Below are 22,419 nucleotides of genomic sequence, written 5' to 3' on the forward strand. Positions count from 1 at the left end.
GAGACCAACTGGTGTAAAACTTAAATGTCCCTGTTTACAAGTTAATAAATAGGAGGAATTTGAAGGTGACTTAAGGAAGTTTATGGCGTGAACACAGCTTGGTGAAAATTACTTTGGCAGCTGTGTGCATCCAATTCTAGTGTGGACTGGCTGGATGAAAGTCCGGCAGGAAGACCACGGAAGTGTTCTAAACGAAATGTGATGAGTGTCTAGACACTTTGGTAGTAGGTAGAGAAAAGAGGCGCAGTCAGAACGTAGAGTAATTTTTCAGCAAATATTTATTGTGTGTCTGTAATATGCCAGGCTCTCTACTGAGTGCCAGGAATAGAATGCTGGGCAAAAACCACCTTGGTCTCTGCACTTATAAAGCTTAAAAGATAAATAGCATGAAAGAAGGCTTCCCTGAGAAACTCATTTTCCCCAAAGGATATGATGCGGTTAGCTAAGAGCAGGTTGAAGGTGGGGGAGAACCCATGCAAATAATACTACTTTTCACCAGCCTAAGTCTGTAAGTATTTGGCTGCATCCCTGTCATCTGTGTCCCGCTAATTTCGTAGGACCTCATCATTCACTCCTCCAGCCAATATTTATTGAACAGTTTACTCTGTACCCATCGCAGTTCCAGGTGATGCAGAAACAATGGGGAAAAAATTAAATATGGTGAAGGAGAGAGAAAAGTAAACTGACCATTTTGACATGTTGTGACAGTGCTGTCTCCTTCCAGGAAAGAAAATGCATTAACAGGAGTAACAGTAGTAACCTCCAATTACAAAATAATAACTATTATTACCAAGTTCTTGAAAATTGTCTTTACAGTAGAATGTTAAATTGCACTAAACACATTCTACAAGAAAATGCAGTGGTGGGGATGCAAAGGACGATCAGAACCTGACATGTTCCTTCCTTGTCATAGCTGGGGCCTGGGCACTGTCATCTCAGGCAGAAGGAGACCCAGGAGGGCTGCAAGCGTCAGCATCTTCTTTCAGCTCTGGGACTCCTACTGCCTTCATTTCAAACAGAATCAAATCACATAATAAAACACCTTTTCATAAACAGCGGGAGAAAAAGTGAAGGAGGACTAAAAATTAACATAAAGCCGATGCTACCCAAGGCACCAAATTTAAGCTGCTGATCCTCTGAGAGATGCAGTCGTTCTGCCAGCCACGTTCCTTGTCCTGGTGAGTGGACCTGCTGCATAACCACAAGGCTCATGAAGGACTGCAGGCAGGAGGCAGAAGACGCTCCTGAATCCATCCTCCTGAGCCTCCACAGAGCTCAGGGTGGGAATATTTGCATATTTATGACAATTACTTGGGTATCTTCCATCACCAAAACTGGATATGTAATGTCTCACATTCTACTTATTTAGCAATAACACATTTAAGGTGTCAGCTTCAGGCTTCTCAGGAAACTGTAGTGCTCATGGAATTGTGCCAACAGCCAGAGGAGGTTCTGAAGGGTTTGGCTGAGAAAAGGAAACATTGGAGAGTAATTCAATCCAGCATGAAAGGTCACAGGAGTCAAGGTCTGTTGCCAAAATGCTGCTAGTGAGGGTTAATTAACATCAGTTGAGCAGCCACAAGTGTCTGGCATTTTCTCCAAGACTGCCTTTCTCGGCGCTCCCTCACTGAAATAAAATCAAAACGATTATGCAGATTCAAGCCAGCAGGGCCAACAGACATCCACCTCTCCGGCCACAATAAAATGGAAAAGGGCTAATGTGATTACAAGGGTACGCCCGTCTCTACTTTTAGGTAGACAAAGATCAGCTTTGCAGTCATTTATCTAAGACCATTTTCCACTCAGAGAGAAAAAAACGAAATATCTAAAATTTATGGAGTTCTAAATATATGCCAGACCCTGAGGTGGTCACTTTTTTATGTTTAATCATTTAGGCTTCATAAGAACCCTGCAAAGTATTATTGGCCTCACTTTGTAGATGAAAGAACCAACCAATGTTTTAAGCACTGGGCAAAGACGTCTAACACACATGAATTCTCTACCTCCAAAGCCAACTCCCTCCCCAGCTGCGTGTGTCTTGCTGGAGCTAAGCAATTCATTATTCACGGCAGGAAACTTTGCATAAAAACCAAAATATTGTCAATCACTGGAGGCCACTCTGGCCCCACTGACTGGCTTGGGCTGGGCCACAGCTCTTCCACACATAAAACCTTAAGAATCATTCATTAGTGCTGAGTACTGGTTTAACTCTGATTGGCAGCAGAATCCTTGCCAGTAGTGTTAAGCCTAGAGCATAAAATGAGCATAAACCCGCTGGTATGATGCTGTGGTTCCTGGAAGCAGACACCTGCAGAACTCACTTCTTGATGGGCAACGAGATAACCTTGCGTTGGCTTCTCTTTCCTGCATCTCTCTTGTTCTAAGATTGGTCCTCCTAATGGGACGCATCTTGTAGGGCATGAAGGATTTTCCATTTTGCCTTTCTGCTTCTGCAAAGACACAATTTCAAAACCCAGCGTTATGATTACACAGACAGTTTGGACGGTGTAATAGATAGTCTTTGAGTTGTGTTTGATTTCTTGGATATACATTTTTTTAAATGCTGAAATATAAGATTTTTTGAAGAAGCACAAAATGCTCAAAGAGGAAGGAAAGGCTGAGATATTATGATGCGACCATATATATTCCACAATAATTAGTGTAAATCTATATCTTGAGTCCTAACTTGCAGTTAGTTATCCCTGTTTCAATCTATCCCAAGAACTATATTCTACCTGTTTCTATTTTGTTATAATTTAAATTTTTTTTTTCTGCTTTCCTCAAGCACATAGATCAATACTTTGGATTGTAGAGAGACGGCGCAGTCAATAAAACAAGCATTTATTGAACTCCTGCTTTTACTGTTTCATTTTTGCGACCAATCCCTAGTGATTTCATATCCTACCTATCAAACCTGACTTTTTCTGCACTCTTTGTCACTGGATGTTAGTCAGGTCAGCCTATCATTTTCCAGGATTTGAATTTCCTTCATTATTGTATCAAACCAGGGGACTCTCAAATCTAACCGTGCTCCTGAAAGTGCTTTGGCAGCATCAGGCACGAAGTCAGTGTGCAGATGCAAAGTACTATGCCTGCTACGAAGATGTTGCATTGCACCTGGCCGTGGCTCTGTGAACTGGGTCATTTGTTCACACTGTTTACGGAGCAGACAACAGAATCATGACTCTTATTCGAAAGTTATGGCTGCACAGAGACTCCAAGAGAAATGAAGGCCTGAATGAGGAGAGAAGAAACCTAGGAAAGAGATGGACTGAGGAAGGAAACAGCTTGACTTCCCGGCGGCATGAACATCAACGGCCCCAGGTATACACAGGCTCGTGGGGGTAAATAACTCCTACTGTGTGTGCAACACTGTATGTGTAGGACATCCCAGCGTATATTCTGTGATATGCACTGTATTGGACACGTTCCTCATAATATGTAATTTAATTCATATAAACTTTTATGTATTTCCCAGCTGAGGTAGAGTATGTTTAGCTAGGATAAATACTTTCCCCAGCTTACACGGCTTGCGAATCAAGAGTCAAACCCTGGTCTGTTCAGGTCCAAGGCTCAAGTTCTTGCCACAATCTATTGGTGCTACCTGGTGTCTACTGGGAGAAAATCTGTTGATGCTTCTGCAGTTTCCTTCCTATTTTTCAGGTTTAGTCCATTTATATTTTATGTTCAATCGGGTATTTTTATTTTGTAGTATCAGGTTTTTTTCTCTCTTATCCTTAAGCAATCTAATTCACTCTCCCAATATCAACAATCACTGTAGTCAAATAACTTGCAAATTTTTATCATCCTGATTCCCCTCACAAGTTCTGGAAGTATATTTATAACTGCTTGTCCTGTTCCTTCCCCTGAATATTCCACTGGCATTTCAAATACAACATGTCCTAATATGTATTCATAAAAACTTAGTGTGGAATGGACATTAGAGTTTACTTATAATAAAAAGAGTTTAGAGTTTACTTATAATAAATTCATTTATAGGACTTTTTGTTCTAAGTGCTTCATGTATTAACCCATTTACTTCTGCAAATAAATATATAATGCAGATACTATTATCTCCATTTTACAGATGAGGAAACTGAGGCACACAGAAGCTAAGTAAATGGCCCAAACCACATGGATAGTAAATGGGATAAAAGAATGGGATCTGCTGGTATTTGAACCTGGGCTATCCAGTTCCAGAGTTTGGGGTCTTCATCACTATGCTCTTCTCCATCTCCTACTTCATAGGTAAGGACACTGTAACCCATGGAGATTAGGTGGTCTGCCCGTGGTCATATAGATGAAGTGGCAGAATCTGGATCTTCACATTTCTGAGCCATTACATTTTCTATTATATTCCATTGTCTCTCCCTCTCTGCTCCCACTATAACCCATGTCTTCTCTGGCCTTCCTAATTCTGTTAGTAACCTCACTGTCTTCTCAGTTACCCCACGTGAAACACTGATCATCTTTCTCCTACTCTTTTATTTTTCTTAATCCAACCAGTTGCCCAGTCCTACAGATTTAAATTTATACATCCCTCTCATCCAGTCCTAAGTCTCTTTTCTCCACTGCTCCTTCCTCACCTCACCCTCTCATCCACTTTTAGACCTCCTCCTTCCTTCTCCTCATCCCCAGAACCAACTATTTTCTGGTCTTTTAAATGATTCTTTTGGCATCTGTGCATCCTTACTTCCAATGACACATGTCTGTTGCTACTGTTCTCCATGTTGGGTGTTGACTATTGATTTCTCACAAGAGAAGAGGAAGATTTAGCTCTCTTTCTCTGCTCCCACCACACACTTTGCAATCTTCATCCTTCAAATACAAACGTATTATAATTTTGATTGGATCAATGTTTTTATTTTTATGGCCAAGTAAATGCTTTTATTGATCCAAATAGCATAATATGATGTCTTTCTCTATTGAACAATTTATTTTCACCAGAGTTTCATTGGCCTGATTTTCTATCATGAATTCAACCACAAATTCTCCCCTCTTGTGTCAGCATCTTCTCAATATATTCAAAGAGCTCAGATGTCCTTTCAGTTGCATCTTAGTGACATCTCTCACTGGAACTTCAGATGTGCTCCATGAAGACCGTCCCCCACCCCTCACCCCCACTCCAGGCCAGCTGCACCCCCCACATTAAGGTCTCCCTTCACCATCATCCTGATGCTTCCCTTCTTGCAACTCTTGAGTTGAATCTCTGTTCTCTGGACACCGTGTCTTCTTTCTAGCTATAACTTCTCATTTTGCTGATGCAGCATCCTGAAAAAAGGTAAATTTTTGAGACATTTAAAAATCACATTTGATTAACAGTATGTATAGATATTGTTTTTGAGGTTAGAAAACAGTACCTTCTAGTCTCCAGTGTTACTTCTGTCTGTGACATTTTTATTCTTGATCCTCTTTGTAGGAGCCTCCCTCTCCTCTTCCTACTGTTTATTTCTCTGTCTCTCTGGGAACTTGTAGGATCTTTCTTGATCTCCAGCATTCTGAGATTTCACAGAGCTGTTCTTTAGCGTGGGTCTATTTTTATCCGTTTTGCTGAGCACTCAATTCAGAGAGCCCTTTCATTGGAAACTTACGTCCTTTAATAGTGAGATATATATATCTTTGTACAGATTATATATTGCATATATAAATAATTAAACTATTATAGATGATTGAAATATATATAATTAAAAATTATTTGCCTTCAGTTTCTCTGTTTTTTTTTCTTTTTGAACTTCTTAATATTTTGATGTTAAACTCCCTTGAATATTTCTCTTTTGTTGCTCTGTATTCTGGGAGGTTTTCTTAACTTTTACTTCCATCCACTCCTAGTGGGTTTTTTTTTCATTTCTATTTTTAATTTTCAGTAATTCTTTTTTGTTCTCCGTTCCATTTTGCAATCCTGTTTCATGGATGCAATTATTTTTTGTCTCTCAGAGGATATTAACGATTAATTTCTTTGAGGCTTTCTTCTCCCTGCATCATCTGTTCCTCTAAGTTTTGTCTTGCTCTCTATCTTCCATATCAGAGGTTTTATTTAAATTTGTGATGATCCTGGGGTGTCTGCTTATATTTCAGGATGGCTCACTAAGGCTATTTGAAAGCCGTGAATGAATAGATGGAGTTTTCAATGAGGAGTCTGACTAAAAGGTAATCTCAAAGGGGCAGATCAGATTTGAGGAGAAATATCTAACATTAATTTCTATAAAGCTTTTCTTCTTGGCTGATCAGATTCCTCAGGAAAAGCCTGCAATGTCTACTTGGATGGTATAAATCTAGCTACCAGCATAATGGTAAGTGAGAGGGAAAAGAAGGCAAAGGGTGTCAGATTCAGAGTAAACTTTTCACTTAATGCCCCTGTTTTCATACAATAATCTTGCCGTCAAATCTGCTTGGTATTCCCAAGTCCAAAGATCTTGTATTTTACAATCCTTAGACAATAAATCTCTGATCATCTGCTTGGTTAAAAGAGGGGATTGTCTCAGCTTCATGCAATAGAAGAAGAATGAAGAGAGAGGGTGAAGGAAACCAGAATATGTTGCCCCAAAACAGGCCTCTTTGACATAAAAATTATTTTGACCTGAAGGCATTCAAGAGACAGAAAACCCAGGAAAAGCTCCCCATTTCCTGCCTAAAGGCAGGATATAAATTTCCTTTTACTAAAGCAGACTCTTGGCCCAGAGATGGCACCAGAGGAATCTGCAAACAAACTTTACTCCTTTAATTTCCTCCCACAAATTTACCTTCCCACAGTTTGATGCCCTTGGAAGCCTAAAACTGCCTTCCTTTGCTATGTCCTCTCTCTACAAAGGTACTGCTCTTTGTTGAAGTTGCTGCATAGGCTGGGATTCTAAGCTGCTGTTTTGAATTTCTTTGGGTTTAGGTTTTTCTTGCTGATATGTATAGTTCACATTAATAAACTGTTGCTTTTTCTCTTGTTAATCTGTAGTGTTAAAAATTTCCAGCTGAAAACCTAAGATGGTAGAGGTAAAATTTTGCCCCCACTACAGGACAATCTTCTACCCAAACAAGCTTTCAATTAATTCTTCTGTTTACAGTCCCAAATTCACCTACACTCCCAGAGGCATACAGAGCCACCAATTCCTCACTCATGGAGAATTCTGTAGTGTAACTTGGGTTACTTTTCAGATCCTCACATTTCTCAGGTCTGCTAATTAAGTCTTTGGTCATCCATCTACTTTGCCAGCTTCAAAATTTTTGCTTTTGGCCCCTCTCCATTTCCTTTGTCTTTTTAGGTTGAAGAGCTAAAATCTCTTCACTGTCATTTTAGTGTGGGTTGGGGCAGGGGCTGAAGTTCAATCCTACTTGCATGCTTAACTAAGTATCGGCCTTTATTTCCTCTTGTCTGGTAAATTGCTACAATCTCCTAATTCCTTGATCATGTCACTTTGTTTAGAAATGAAAGAGACTCACAGACACAGAAAACGAACTTATGGTTACCAAAAGGGAAAGGAGAGGGGAGGGATAAATTAGGAATTTTGGATTTGCAGATACTAACTACTATATATAAAAAAGATAAACAAAAAGATCCTACTGTATAGCACAGGGAACTATATTCAATATCTTGTAATAGCCTATAAGGAAAAAGATATGGAAAAGATGATACATATGCATAACTGAATCACTATGCTGTACACCAGAAACTAACACAACATTGTAAATCAACTATACGTCAATTAAAAAAGAGAGGAAAAAGAAAGCTTTTCTGTTGACGAAAGAACTATTTCCCATTGACTAGAGTAGTTGTTCTCAACCTGTTAACTGTCCCCTTCAGTCTCTAGGCTCATTGACTGGATCTGTATCCCTAGTTTGCATGGATGGCTCAGCTTTGCAGGTTTCACGAGGGAATAGCCCGAGAATAAAAATAGAAAGGTCTGAGCTGCCTAATGGGAGCCTGGACCTCACAGGACATTGCATTAGTCTGGGGGTCGACTTGCCATGCTGCACATTTTCTCACTCTGCAGGGCTTGCAAACTGTCCTCCCAGCCCCGGTTGGTGGCACCGCACTGAGAAGGAAGGTAAGTACGTCTGACTCACACGAGGAAAATGTGTCAAGCAAGGGGTAAAGAAAGGAGGTCTCCAATTTTGATGGGCTTTATAAATATATCCTCGGAAGTACAAAGTTTGGAGGTTTGGGTAGGAAGTAACATAAATAAAAATGGACTAACACTTACTTCCAAGGCTCTTTTAGAGAAATAATCAAGTCGGTGTTTTCCTGCTGTGTTTTCTCAAAGTGCCCACATGCAGTGAGTCACTAATAGGAGAGCTTAGAATGAATCCTCTGAGGCCATTAGTGCCAGAATGCACTTCAGTAAGTGCCCCGCTCAGATTGCAGAGGTGCACTTAGGTGGAACAGGGTTGCAGCTGCTCCCTCTGGTTATCTTTTTGAGAGCTCAACCCCAAGGCTTCAACCATGGTCTTTTGCCCCAAAGCTGTGCGCTTTCTTGTGGACAAAGCTGCCTCTCCATCCAGGCTTCACAGATGCCCCACTTTCTACTCTTCTCTCCTCCCACCCCAAGTTCCAGTCCTCTGGGGCAAGCACTCCAGCCAGTGAACGTGCATGACCCTCTCAAACGTCCACTGTGCTGCTCCTCCGACTAATGTTCATCTCACTTCTACATCTGCTGAAATATGTCAAATCTGTGTCATTTACCTTTCCATTACTTGTCCAAAACCCTTCCATAAGTCCCCAGCCATCTCCACTTCTTCTGTGCCCCTATGGCACTTGGCTTAAATAATTGCACTTGGCCAGTGGATAAAGGCCCATGTCTCTCCCAGCACAGTGCGCATGCGGGTTACTTCTGTTCTTGTTCTCTTCCAGGTAGGTAAGAACTCCAACATGGATCTCACTGGGCTCAAGAAGTGTCAGGAGGGCTGAGGTCCGTTTTGGAGGTTCTAAAGAAGCATACATCTTCTTGCTTTTTTCAGTTTCTAGAGTCCACCCACATTCCTTGGCTCATGGCCATACTCCTCCATCTGCAAAAGGCAGCAATGTCAAATCTCTCTCTCACCCTTCTTCTATAGTCACCTCTCTCTCTGACCATGTATTTACATTGGGCCCTTCTGGCTGATTGGGGATGCTTTCCCTATCTCGAGGAGTTTATTCTTAGTTCCAACTGCAAAGTCTCTTTTGCCATAGAAGGTAACATATTCCTACGTTCTGGGGATTCAGACATGGACTTCTTGAGTGTGGATGGGGGCATTATTTTGCCTGCCACACCAGTTCTTCAGGCAAATATGTCCAGGGGGACTTTGCTCTAAATACTGAAGTCAGTAAACATTTACTCGAGCCCCGACTTGAGCCTACGTGTCTGGTGCTGGGCAAAACATACTTCCCATACCATCCATTCAGTTCCCAAGCAGGAAGTGGATAATGACACTGAAAGGAAGCTGGTAGGTTAAGTAATTGCCCCCAAGTCACCTAGGCAGAACAGAGTCACACACTGGTCAGTTGAGGTGACCCTTCAACTGCACTAAAATTCACTAGACAACATACCCTGGATTTGAGTAGAGAGAAGGAAAACTTGTGTTTCCATTCATGCAATAGCCACCGTTTTCTCTGCTTTTCTCCCCTACCTGCCCCCATTCAAATTTGATGATCAATTTTTGATGGCTTCCCCTTTCTTAAGTTCTCAAGTATAAATTCACCTTCCTTCTGTGGGAGACAAAACAAAGTCCCCGTAGTTATTGTAGTTACATCATAAACAGAATGGATGGAATGAATGAGGATCAAAGATGAAAAGTGAATCAAGAGGGCACTGAGGTCAAGACCTATGGGTTTTATAAGACCATTGGCCCAAGGGGCACAGTGTGGGTCACTGACATGATCCAAGCCTAAAGGGACAGTTTCTTCCATCACATTGCATCCGCCCTTCACAGACACCAGACCTACCTCCCAATAGGCCTCATTTTAGAATAAGAGAAGTTGATTTTAGCCCATGCATTGAGGTTGCCACATTATTCGTAATTCTTACCATTTGGCATCCAGAGATACATGCTAAGGTCTAAGTCTCTCCCACCCACCTCCTCTCTCACTCCTTCTCCAAATCTACTTTTGCTGGGTGGGACAAGACTCACCAGCAGGTGCTCTCAAGAGGTCAAGATCTGTTCTAGTCAGTTTGGGCTGCTATAACAGAAAACCTTGGGCTAGGTGGCTTATAAACAACACAGATTTATTTCTCACGGTTCTGGAGGCTGAAACTCAGGTGCCAGCATGGCCAGGTTCTGGTGAGGGTCCTCTTCCTGGTTGTACACTGATGTCTTCTCCCTGTATCCTCACATGGTGAGGAGAGAGCTACAGAGCTCTCTGGGGTCTCTTTTGAAAGGGCACAAATCCCATTCGTGAGGGCTCCATCCTCATGACATAATTACCTCCCAAAGGCCCCATTTCCCAATGCCACTACACTGGGGGGTTAGGATTTCAACATAGGAATTCGGGAGCACACAAACATTCAGACCATCACAGGGTCATTCGTCGTCGCCCTCCTCATCGTCAGTCTCCCTCGTTCAGCCGCCCATCCACTCTCTCCAGTTAGCTCCTCTTGCCTGGGCATGGATGTTGCCTTCTACTTTGGGGTCAAACAAGAGGCTTTTAACAATTCTTTGACACCAAGGTCATAGAATCCTAACTGTGACTACTTTCAAGTACCAAAGGATTATTTAATAATCATTAATAGAAAGATTTAAGGTTTCACTGAGGGGAATTTTTGCTGCAGGTAATAAGCACTTTTGTTGTTCCCCATAGTTTGCCACACTAGCATTCACTCACTTCAAAAATATTTGTATTTCTTTCTCTTTGCTGTATTCTATAGTGCCCCACAATATAATGTCCTTATTTAAGGTGACTACTTAAAACCAGCCCTCTGTTGAGTTAAGTGTGTGGGTAAAGACTGGTGAGTGACTATAGGAAAAGGACCAGCCTGTGTTATTAGCTGGAATGCTGAAGTTTAGCTCAGTGCACTGGCTAACTTGCCATGGAAAATATGCAGTGGTCAGAACATTGTATGTGCTTACTGAATAGTAAATGATTTGTGCTATTTTTTTTTTTTTTTTTTTACTTTCTGTAACAGATACTAATTTAATCTGAAAAACCCTGGAGAAGGACGTTGAGGATAGTTAATGTTTGGAAATGTACATGCTTTGTAACTAGACTACCAAAGTAAGATTAATTAGCCATTACAGAAGAGTAAGATGAATAAATTTATGGGAGTCATAAAAATACATCCATCTTTTGCCATTTAACCATTTCATAAACTCTCAAAGACTTCATTAAGTTTCCATGATTAGAAGAGAAAGAAATATAAATAATAATTTTTTTCAAATACCATAGATTTTCCAGATGCATTAAAGCAGTAACATGTGTTTAAAGTAAACAGAGCTGAAGAATTAAATAATGAATTTTTGGTCAACAGCATCATTAGATCACTTAGATACTGATGACAATGAGTCTTATTAGCTCATAAAATAGGCAGTAGTTAGTTAGCATCATTAAGTTACTAATGGTCCTTGGATTCATATTCCAGTTCTAATACTCATGGTTCCTTGATTAATCAATGTCCCAAGAGAGATTTTACTATGTCAAAATTATTCAGTCTTTTGAGTCTTATAAGTAACAAAAATAATAACCTTTTATTAGTTAACCTCTTAGAAGATTTTAGAAAAGTGTATTACAAAAAATTTGAAAGTAAAACAAAAACACTGAGAGTATTTATTGCTCAAAAAAAAAACTATTAGTATTTTGATGTCTTGCTTTTGAGGCTTTTTTTTTCCTATGCAGTTGTGCACAGATGTAGTCCTAATAACCACACATATAGATAGATAACCAGACTTGCTATTTATGCCAAAAGCAGTTTCCCATATGTCTTACCTCCTTCATAATCAGCCTTTTTAAGTTGTATTGTATTCCACCAAAAGGTTATATAATACTATACTTAATTGTTAATTCATTTTCTGATTTTTCCCATTACAAGACATTAAAGTGGTTAGGAACACATCTTTGATATCAAACAGTGTTTCTGTAGTAATCGCCTACATGTTCTTAAATATGCCACTTAATCTTTCTCCAGAATCTCACACAGAGAGACACACAGTAAGCTCTCCATCAATGTTCATTAAACAAATGAATGAATCTCTGCTAGGAGCTCAACAGGGCCCACCTCAAATTTGTATGTTGAAATCCTAACCCCCAGTATTTCAGAATGTGACTGTACTCGAAGATAGGATCTTAAAAGAGATAATTAAGATTAAATGAGATTACTGCAGTGGGTCCTAATGCAATATGACTGATGTACTTATAAGAAGAGACTAGGACACAAACACAGGGGGAATTCTGCCAGCAGCCTGCTTTCAGACTTGAAGGGCAGCTCTTCCCTGGGTCTCCAGCCTGCTGGCCTATCCTGCAGCTTTTGGATTTGCCAAGCCTCCACAGTCACATGAGCCAATTTCTGAAAATAAATCTTGATAGACAGGTAAATAGATAGATAGACAGATAGAAACAGAGAGAGATACAGATATAGATACAGATTTTATGTATATAAAATACTAGAACTTCACCAAGTAAAAATGCCCCAAACCAATAGATAATTCAATTAAAAATATATAGTTAGAAAAGTCATCAGTAAGGATCAATCTCATTAATGCAAATAAATGCAAATCAAAATAAAAAAGTATAATGTTTTATATATATGTACACACACACACACACACACACACACATCCTATTGGTTCTGGAGAACCATGACTAATAACCTCTCCAATCCTTAGTTCCCTTACCTACAAAAGGAGAATAACATTGTGCCCACCTGGCACACACTAGCGATAACACTTGCAAGGTTCTTACCACAGAGCCCAAATCCCAGTGCATGATGGTCATAATTATAAATACTACTGCAATGGACAAGTTCATCCATTTAAATTTGTCCAAAATTTATACTAATTTTCCTTGATAAGTTCCTGGTCATGATTGTATTTTTAGTTATTTTTTGAAATGAAGAGAAAAATGTTTTGCCAATGGATCACACCGCGTACAATATTATTGCATGTTTGTCAAAACAGAGGCACTGTTTAGGCCAGGCCTAGTTCCTGCTTCTTGAAAAATATACAGTTCAGTCTTTTTTTTTTCTTTCTTTCTCTCTCACTGGTCTGCAAACTTGCATACCAAAAAAAAAATTATGTAAATTTCATTTTTTCTGAAACTTTATTATTTTTAGCTTCTAGGCCTCCAAGTAGTAGAAATTTAGTCTTAGTCAGTTTCCTGGGAGTTGCATCCCTGTTCTGATGGGGTGTGGAGTGAGAGGAGTGAGAGGGAGGCATTGGGTAGGATCAGCCAGTCCTCGATATAATCATCTCTCCATATTGGGATTTGGCAGAAAAGATTTATTCAAGGCTGATCTTTAATCAAATCCATCCATTTCACTGCTATAATCCTTCCTCATTCCCATTTGCAAGTTGCCTAAGACAATATCAAAATTAAATTTTTATCAAGAACAAGCTTATTCAATAACAGGCTACCTCGCTAGACCAGGAAAAAAGAAAACCATCTAAGGCATTATGAAAATAATTTTCTTTCTTTGAATGGCTGAGAATTGATACCATGAATAAAGATGTGGGGAGGGGGAGTCATACAACACAAGAATTGGTCCATGGATCGCATTTATAACACTGTAATTTTCACTAAAGCAAAATATTTTGAAAAAAATATGAAATCCCATGAGAACACAGTATGAAACTGTCAGTTGTAACAAAGATTTTAAGTACCTAGTGCTGTTGAATGAAACCATATGATCTGAATTTCTTTTGCAATCAATGAACTATTTAGAGTATATTCACCTGCCTTGTATAGCACTTTGACAGCAAGTTTCTATAATTAATTTGTTTTAATTAGGAAGAGTAATGGGCTGTCATTTATTTTGCTTTTTAAATTATTCTCAAATCATTCTGTATTGACAGTGTTTTCAGGGGTTCTCAAAGCAAATTCCTACTATGACACAATTAAAGGAAAGATCATTTATTTTCAGACCACAGTTGACTGGCATATTTAGGTACCTTTAGTAAGGGGGATGTGAAAGCTCAGGAGACTGAAAGAGTTCATAATTTTTCACTGTGATACTTTAATCCATAGATGTTACTTCCAAAATTTGATGGCTAATTTACTGTTAGTTGTAAGCTAGGTGGGGATATGTGTTTCTTCAACTTTGGAAGTTGATTTTCTTATGTCCTACTCTCTTTAAACAATGTTCACAATCTAGCTAAATACTAATATTTAAAGTAATGCAATCTGGCCTTCTAATTAGGTTACAGCATTCTCTTAATCCACCTGAATATTAAAACACAAATGGTTCACAATGACTCCAAATACTGTCTTTAATAATCAGCAGTGTACATACGAAGATGCTACCCACGACAGAGCAAAGCTGGCCTCTTAGTGTAACTAGTCTTCTTATAAGAAAATTAATTCTTACAATAACAAGAAAGAGCTTTCCTGGCATTCTGCATGGTAAAGTAGGAAGAACATGAAATCTGGATTCCAAGATCCTGGAGTTGACCCCTGCCAAACTTCTGGAGCCACTCAGTTAATATGGCAATAAAGGAACTGGTATAGGGAAAGCACCTAAAAGAGACCCTGCTGTTTTAAAAGTCCCTTCCTGGACCGTAATACAGGCGAACAACCAGGATAGAGGCAGCGGAACATCAAGATTAAAAGTATGGACTCTAGGATCTGATGGTCCTTAATCAGATCCTATCCTCTGAACTCAGACGGTCAACTAATCTCTCTCTGCTTCAGTCTTTTTATCAACCACGAGATAAGAATAATAATAGTACATCCCTCATAGAGCTGTTGTGAGGACTTAATGAGTTAGTTCAAGTGAGGCTTTGAGGACAGTGTGGGCGGGAAACTAAGAATCAAATGAATACTCACTAAGATTATATAATTGGAAACATAAAAGTGTAGAGAGAAAAATACACTAGGATTTATTTTTCTAAATTTCTTCCAAGTATATTTTCTGTACATTCTGACATTCAATGAAATTGTCATCATTTTATAGATAGATAGATTTGCTTCTTGATTGTTTTAAACTTTAATCATGAGCATTTCTTCAATTTGTTAAATTTTATTGAAAATTGGTGTTAATTGATACATAATATTCCCCCATGCCCTAGTTAATTCACCAATTTCCCTCACTGGAATGTTGAGATGTTAGCCCATTTTTTGGCTAATATAAATTACACTAAAAGAAACATTTTTGTGCTTAAATACTTGTCTATATTATCCTTATTTACTTGGCCTATATTTCAAAAACTAAAGCTTTTTCATCAAAATACAGTAAGATCTTGATTAAAATATTTTCTAGAAATTCTGTTTTTTTTTTTTAACCTCTGGTGGAAAAAAGTAACTCATCATTATTTTAAATTTCAATTATTTGACAACAAAAGAGAAGTGGACAATTTTTAAGCTACTTATTTATACTTTAAATTTATTCTGTTAATTGTCTATGTATTTTGCCTAATTTCCTATAGAAAATTTTCTTTTTCTGTTCTCCTTTGCCCAGTGAGCACCATTGTTAGTGTTTTCTTTACTGACATATACGTAGAGGAGGGTACCTTCCCACTCTCGTGGTTTCCGTCTGTCTTAGTCCATTAGGGCTGCTGGAATAAAACACCACAGACTGGGGGCTGGAAGTCCATGATGAGGGTGCCAGCAGAGCACGGTGGGGTGAGGGCCAGTTACAGATTTCTCCTCATATCCTCACTCAGTGCAAGGGGCTGGAGAGCTCCATGGGCTCCCCTATGCAAGAGCACTAGTCCCATTCATGAGGTCTCCACCGTCATGACCCCGTCACCTCCCCAAAGCCCACCTCCCAGTACATTATCCTGGGCCTTAGGAGTTCTGGGGACACAAATATTTAGGCCAAACCAAATCTGTGTGGATGGAGCCCCTACACTTCTGGTCCCTCAACCCCCTTCTCTATGCAACTCCCCTCCACACATTCTCCTTCTGCCCCTAGGGATGAAGAATGACTGATTAGTGAGTTTGGGATAAGGAACTGGGCAAGCATCGCTTCACTCTTCCTCCAACATCCCTGGCCCTCCATAATAGAAACCGTGGGAAGCACTTGTCTCATCTGGCCCTCTTTGCTGTAAGTTTTAAAGAAGCAGCTCGATTGGAGAGGCCTGGGGCTTCCCAGCACTGCCTGGGACCCCGTGTGGAGGTCTGCCTAATTCCAAGCTAGATAGCCACTGTTGCCACTCACGTAGGCCACCCGAAACCCTTTATCAGTGATGCAGGTAATATTTGCTCTCTATCTGCTTTTTTTTTTTTGTCTCTCTGAACTGGTCCAACCTTGGGTAGAGAAGGCAAGGGAATCATTCACTGGGATTCAGCAAACCCCAAAATCTGTTTGAAACTTCAGAAAAAGATAAGAAGCTGAACTTCGGGGGACAAATAACGGTGAAACAGTTGAGGCATGGAGGAGCGGGTGGGAAAGGAAGCAATTAAAGCTGCACAAATTTGTTTTTTCCCTGACGTGCCACAGAAACTTCTGGAAACTTTGTTCAAAGGCAAATAGCTATCTTGTACATCTCACTGGCATTAGGAAAATTCAAGCCTGCCTCAGCAAAAGCACAGGGTGCCTTGCTCTTGGCACAGGTCTGATTCCCAGGCTGTCCTAGACTCAGCAGAGGTGTACGCCTCAGGCTGGGTGCCGCTGTAGCTTAACCACAAACCTGCACAAATGCCGGGACCCACAAAAAGGGGCGGCTGCAATCTCAGCACATGCACGTGGGCGTTGGGGACCACAGTGAGCAGATTCAACTACAGAGAAAAAGCCCTTCTGTGTCAGGCTTTTTAGATATTTGGGGGTCATGTAAATTATTTGATGCTTCTGCTGAGGTTATTATTTATTTGTTTTTTGTTTTGTTTTACTAACAAGATCAAATCATAAATTATAACTACGTTCTACAGGAACTACAGAAAAATAGGGTGTGAATTTTTAGCTTAAAACTGTTCACTTGAGGCCTAGGTTGGCAGTGAGATAGACTTCTCTGAATTCTGAAATGTGTTATGCCATTCTGAACTTCACTCGTGAAAACGTGGACGTGGTGAAGTTTAGCTTGGATACACGCGGTCTGTCCACAGGGCCTTACAAATCTTCCCCCAGGATGGCCTCAAGCTGTCTCTGCATTGTTAATCATTTACGTTCTTAAAAGGCTTAAAAATTATGCAAGCCTCAGATTGTGGCTAAATTCATAGGAGACTGGCATATTTCATTAATAAATAAAAACAAACAGGGCCTTTAAGTCAGAGACAAATGCTACCTTCTTGGGCTCAAAGAAATACTGCAGAAACAAAGACAGTGATTTATAGTCTGTGCTTGGAACTTTCTGCCTCTAGAAATCAAGTTTGCTCAGGAATCAAGGAGAAATTGAGAGCCATTTAAAGAAAAAAAAGAAAAGAAGTTGATTCAGTATTAGACAAAGGGCTGTGGAGGAATGAAAACAAATCAAGCAAGACAGACATGCAACTGGAGGAAGAAAGAACTCTCCTCGGGAGAAAGGTTACGATCTGAGGAGACAGATGCGGATATTAAAGGAGGCATGAGATCCTGAAGTCCAGAAGAAATCAATAATGAGGAGAGTATACTAATAAACAATAACAGTTGATGATAATAAACTAATAATAAGCGTTATTGTCAGGTGGTATGAGGATAAAGTGAGTTTATGTAGGGGAAGTCTTTAGAGCGGCAGCGGCATATGGAATATTTCACTTATCTATTGTTGTCACTATCCTTATTGCTGACAGAAGTAAAGATGCTACCATAACAAGCAGAATAAACTGTTAGACACCACAGAGACTTCCTAAAAGAGCAGGAGCCGAGGGGAGGGTATAGTTCAGTGGTAGAGTGCATGCACAAGGTCCTGGGTTCAATTCCCAGTACTTTCGTTTTAAAACATTAAAAAAAATAGATCTAAAAGTTACCTCTCTCCCATTATTAAAAAAAAAATCGCAGGAGCAGAAAAGAAAAGGAAGATAAGTTAATAGAAACATATCTCACTTTGGCTGAAAACAATAAAGGGTAAAAACTGCTAGTCAAGCAAGGCCTCTGACGTCCTAAAGCTGCAGAGAACAGACCTGGGCATGGATCTGCACGCGGGCTCTTGAAGCAAGTTCCTATGCAGAAATTTCTGAGGGGATTCTCCAGCTGAAACAATTACGAGTTTGAGGGAGAAATCCTTCCCCGGAATCAGTTTCCATAAGGGAAAGAAATTTCATAAGAAGAGGCTGGGGCCACAGCCCCTGAAATGCCCACTCACAAGAGAGAGACAGACCCCACCCTCCTTAAGGCATTGGGATCCAGAAACCCATTTGGGGGGATAGAGCCCTGTTTTTTTTTTTTTTTTTTACCCTAACAGCCTTTAGCCTTCAATTTCATTACTTAGTCAATGGTTTTGCCTGTCCTTGTCTAAACTCCACTGGGACGTATCTCGGGTCTGTCTTGTTCATTCCCAGATTTCTAATACTCAGCACAGTGCCTGGCATATGTGTGTTGAACAAATAAATAAGTTAATGGGTATGGATGATACTAGAGAGTTTGCTTTAATTTTCTTTTGGTTCTGATAATTTCAAAGTATATGATTAGAAGCACAATTATCCTCGAAACTTTAAATATGTATTATTTCCCTTGTCCTACTGTATATTGGCCTCATGTCCTAAGGAGAGGGATGGATCACAAACACAGTAGTCTGCAGGGACACTGAGTTGACACAGATGCCTAAAAGTTTCTGCCTAAAACACCACAGGGGAAAAAATTCTTTGCCTGTTACCAAACTCAATACCTGATTGATTACATTTTCCTGCTTCATGGCATGTCTTTCCCTGTCTTTTTTTATTCCAGATATTTGTGTATAAGAGGATAGTAGAAGCCGAAGTCCATGTTATCCCCGCCCTACACTCTCCAGAGAAGACTTGCCTTTCCTCTGACTGGCAAATAAAGTGAGAGGCTGATCACCGGGCTCTAGCCAAGAGCGGAGCGGACTCAAGAGGGACACAGTTTAGGTACGACTCAGCTCACCTTAGTGTCAAGAGTTGGAGGCTGAGCCTGTGTTTTTGACAGGCCTGCTCCTCCAGCAGGGCTTTGTCTACTAAAAAGACTGTGGGAAAATTCATGTCACTTTTCAGCCCAGGCCCCATCGTGCCTGGTGGCCGAGCACTCAGCAGACCCGTGCGTTCCCCATTCCTCCAGATTCCAACTCAGGCCACCCCACTGGCAGGTTTGACCAAAGTGACATGAGAGGAATTTATGCAAGTGGTTCTGAGCAGAAGCTTCAAAAGTCACTGCAAGCTTCCTCGTATATACTTTCCCCTCTGCCAGGAGACTGGCATTTGATTCCTAGGGGTCTTATAACAAAGTGCCACAAACTGGAGGCTTAAGCAACAGGGATTTATTGTCTGACAGTCCTCTAGACGTCCACGTCAAGATCTCGGCGGGGTTGGTTCCTCCCAAGGATGAGAGAGATGTCTGTTCCAGGTGGTTTGTACGTGGCCGTCTTCTCCCCGTGTCTTCGTAGTGTCTTTTCTCTGCGTGTGTCTGTGTCCAAATTCCCCGTTTTTATAAGGGACACAGTCATATTGGATTAGGGCCCACTCTAATGGCCTCATCTTACCTAATTACATTTGCAATGACCCTGTTTCCAAATAAGGTCACATTCTGAAGCACTGGGGGTTAAGTTTTCAAAATATGAATTTACAAGAGGGGAACACAATTCATCCTGTAACAGTGTCCCACATCACAACTGCTTTCTCATCCTGAATCCAAGGATGAAGAAGATATGTGAAGGAAAGTTTTGCAGACACATAGTTGACATTCAATATAAGCCACAAATAAATCTTTATTATTCTATGTCCCAGGTTTCAGCGCTGTGTCACCACCACTGCCTTTGTTACTGAACGCTGACTGCATAGGATCTAGTGCAATCATCTGGTGTAGCCCTCTTGGCCTCAGGTAGTATAGTGGGTTGAATTGTGTCCCCCCCACCAAAAGATAAGTTTAAGTCTTAACCCCCAATGCCTGTGAATGTCAACATATTCAGAAATAGGGTTCTTGCAGAAGTTAAGATGAGGTCACAATGGGTAAGTGTTGGCCCTAAAGTCAATGACTGCTGTCCTTATGAGCAGAAGGGAAGGACACGCAGAGATATGCATGCAGGGAAGAAGGCCGTGTGAAGACAGAAGAAGGCCAGGTGAAGGCCATGAGCAGAGACTGGAGTGATCCATTTACAAACCAAGGACAGCAAGGATGGCCGGAAGGCAACAGAAGCTAGGAAGAGGCAAAGTGGAATTCTCCCCAGAAACTTCAGAGGGAGCATGGCCTTGCCAACACCATGACTGCAGGCTTCTATCCTCCAGAGTCATGAAAAAATACACTTTTGTTGTATCAAGCCACCCAGCTTCTGGTATTTTGTTACGGCAGCCCGTTATGTTTACTCAGGTAGGATCAATCCCTATTTTCACCGACAAGTTTTTTAATGCTCTGATTCACGAGGGCCAGTAGTTCTCAATGCAGTTTCCTCATCTTTTTTCCTTAACGAAATGTCATCCAAATTTAGCAATAACTTGTCCAAAACTGTCTTAGAGGTGGTATATGCTTTATTCCGTCTTTGTGCACGTATCTGTTGCTATTTCAGTGGGAAGTTAGAAATGCGTGCCTGGTGCTTCTAAAGCTGACACTCTGTAATTCTCAAATCTAATATATTAAGCATTCAGATAGAGGTTTTCTGCTGAAAAGTTAATCTTTCAGACCAAAAAAGGAGAAGTAAAGTTGACAGTGCTGGGGAGGACTGGGCTCAAACTCCAACACTTACTTCAGGAAATAGATGCCTAAAAACCAACCTGTCTGAGTCTGAAATGCTCAGCTGTAAAGCAATTCCAACTGCCTGCACAGTGCTGGCCTGGCCCAGGATGGCCCTAAGGCACTAGAAGGGAAGGGAGCCACCACTCAGTGTGCACTCACCATATGCTCTGGCCAGGTCACCACCCGGCAGAGCTCAGGGAGGGCAGAGTGGGGAGTCTAAGTGCAAAGGCCAGAGTCACACCATTGGCCTCCCACTGAACTGGCCTCAGCAGCAGCAAAGAACATCAGTATTTACCGCAAGCAGGAAGGCACCTGTCACTCACCTCCGTAACCTTGGGGAGAGCTGTTCTACCATCAGGGGCTGTGTGGAGCCGCAGAAAATGACAGGCTGAGGATGGCCTTTGCATAAGCAGCAGGAAGTAGCAGCTGTGGGACAGTAACCCAACAAAAAGGACTGATTATTATTATTTATACATTTATACTGACTATATTTAATACTTATAAAGAATTATACAATCATTGAAGACTCAGTCACACAACATAGAAACTGTGAAAAGTGCAAGTCCTCAGTAACCAGCATCATTCTCAGAGACAAGCATTTTTATCTGTTTTAGACGTAAATGTCTAGAATTTTTCTATTGCTCTAATAACAATTTTCCTTATTTATTTATTCATTCATTCATTCATGAAATGGGGTTATACTACCCATTTAAAAATAATTTGCTTATTGGATTTAACAATACGGAGATACTTTTAACCTAGTTATCTTTTTTTTTACTTTTAGAACAATGTCATGATCATTTTCATAAAAATGAAATAGCCTCATTCCAAAATACTTAAGCTCTCCAAAAAAGTACAAAAAATGTAGCAAAAAATACATGTGAAATACAAACAAGTAAAAATAACTCTCATTAACATTAAATGAGCTTCATTCCAGATATTTACTTATGCATAAATATACAGAAAATAATAGAGAGATGGATGGATGGATATATATATATAACTTTTTAATATATGTAACATTTTCAGTAAGAAATATAATTTTACTTGAATTTAAATAATAGGATAATTTTTAAAACTAAAATAAAATTGAAGAATTTATGAAATCAGACAAACGTCTGACAAAGAGAATTAGTTGGTTAAGTATAAAAAATATATAAAAACCATTAAAGAGATTGGTTTTATTACATTGTTTTAAACTACGTACTTCAGATAATCCTATAATATTTAGCCTAAACTCCACATACAAATGCATTTGGTGATTTAGTGTTATAGCAAACACTTATCAAGCATCTATTCCTGTCCCCTCCATCCCTGCCCCCTCAAAATCTATTTGTTCTAGTTTCTGCCTTCTCTTGGCCATGTGGTTCAGGATGGGTCAGGTGCCAGAGGGTGAATCTTAATTGGTCCAACATGGGGATCCCAGTCTCCTCACCAATGATTGGTTAGTAGGCATGTGATACAATTCTGACCAATAAGACATGAGGGTAACTTTGCTGAAAGGCTTCCAGGAAATATTTCTGAATTTTTAAAAGGAAACGCGTAGAAGCAAATA

General features: G+C 40.2%; 1 protein-coding gene across 2 annotated transcripts in view; it reads right to left on the bottom strand.

Moving 5' to 3' along the window:
• Positions 1 to 260: 260 nt before the first annotated feature.
• GPR63 (G protein-coupled receptor 63) overlaps positions 261 to 22,419 on the bottom strand; it is a 111,735-nt gene continuing 89,576 nt past the window's right edge. The window contains exons 7-11 of one of the 2 annotated variants that reach the window (XM_072965640.1): positions 21,188 to 21,290; positions 8,672 to 8,994; positions 5,166 to 5,271; positions 2,322 to 2,450; positions 261 to 1,627 (exon numbers count right to left, since the gene is read on the bottom strand). The gene's annotated coding sequence lies outside the window, so the exon portion shown is untranslated. The remainder of the gene's footprint in view (positions 1,628 to 2,321; positions 2,451 to 5,165; positions 5,272 to 8,671; positions 8,995 to 21,187; positions 21,291 to 22,419) is intronic. The other variant, XM_072965639.1, reaches the window with a different exon arrangement.

This window comes from Vicugna pacos, chromosome 8 (assembly GCF_048564905.1).
Source record: "Vicugna pacos chromosome 8, VicPac4, whole genome shotgun sequence".
NCBI lineage: Eukaryota > Metazoa > Chordata > Mammalia > Artiodactyla > Camelidae > Vicugna > Vicugna pacos.